Source organism: Octopus bimaculoides, chromosome 5, assembly GCF_001194135.2.
Source record: "Octopus bimaculoides isolate UCB-OBI-ISO-001 chromosome 5, ASM119413v2, whole genome shotgun sequence".
NCBI lineage: Eukaryota > Metazoa > Mollusca > Cephalopoda > Octopoda > Octopodidae > Octopus > Octopus bimaculoides.
In genome coordinates this window covers 121,974,926-121,976,493 of record NC_068985.1, presented here as the reverse complement: position 1 = coordinate 121,976,493, position 1,568 = coordinate 121,974,926, and positions in this window count along the sequence as shown.

Below are 1,568 nucleotides of genomic sequence, written 5' to 3'. Positions count from 1 at the left end.
AATACAAAGACCTGGAAATAGAGATAACTCGAATGTGGAATCTAAAAACAGAAACAATTCCTATCATAGTAGGTGCCTTAGGTATAATAAAAAAATATTCAGACAAATACATAACAAAAATAGCAGGACTTACAAATATATATAACATACAGAAAATTGCACTACTGGGTACTGCACACATCCTCCGCAAAACACTTTCAATGCAGTAAACATAAGAGCACCACAGCAAACCACAGCACATACCCAAGGCGCACAGAGCTGCGCTCGGTAGTGAAGTGAAAGCACGTTATAAAAATAAAACTACTGAATAATAATAATAATAATAATAATATTTAGTGTGAACAATGAAGTGCCACCAAATGTAAGGTATATGGACAGAGGGAAAGTAAGGAGAGCCACAGGCAAAGTAAGTGACATTTTGAGAGAACATTAGTGAATCAAATCAGCTAATCATAGCAAACTGGAAAGTACCTGGTTCAGATGGAGTACAAGGTTATGAGTACAAAGTTGCATGAAAGGATCCTTGCACACTTGGAAGAATGCCTGCAGCAGTGCCACGCCCTTACCTGGATGACAAGTGGATGAACATTGCTGTCTCAAGGACACTTGAAAAGTAAATTGGTATCAAATTTTCCATCTATAACCAGTTTATTTATGTGGAAGCTTATGACCAGTGTCTCGATGAAAAGTTATATAATCATCTGGAAAGTAACAATCTCCTCCCAGTAGAGCAGGAAGCAAAATAGTTCAACAAAAGACCACTAATTAGTTGATAAAATGATAATTAGAAATTGTAGACGCAGACTGATGGGATTGAAGGTAGCATGGTTGGATTACGGAAAACCATCTAACATGTTACCACAGAGTTGGATAAGTAAAACAATGAGCATGTCTGGAGTGACAGAAAATATGGAGAAAATGGCAAATGAAAGTGAAAAATTTGAATACTGAATTGATTGGAGGGAAACAGAGACTTGGAAAAGTGAATGTCAGATGTTGTATATTTCAAGGTGAAAGCTTATCTCCATTACTATTTGTATTAGCCATGATACCACTCAGTTTAATTTTATGAGAAGTTAAAATAGTTAATGATTTGGAAAAAGGATATGATCAGATAAATCATCTCCTTTTACCACAAAGGAAAACTGCCATTCCTGTCTGTTTAAAGGAGGATGGTGGCACAATCATCACTATGGACTCGGACAACAGATGGATCCATCCCGCACATGACAACAGCTGTTCAACATAACTCCACAAGTCAGCAATTCCTGACACTGAACAAGTGCATGCAGAATTGTTTCATCATTCTGCATGCACCTTGGACAACTTTGGTACAGTCCTTGTTCTATATTGGCATTCTGTTTTGTCGACTTGAAGAAATGAGCTAGCAACAGCATCAGCATACTGGGCAGAATGCTTTGTGTCATTTCATCCATCTTATGTTTTGAGTTCAAATTCTGCTGACATCGATTTTGCCTTTCACCCTTCTGGGGTTGATACGAATTTGCTGGCTAGATGCCCTTCCTTTCACCAACCCTACCAAATATATATATATATATATATATATA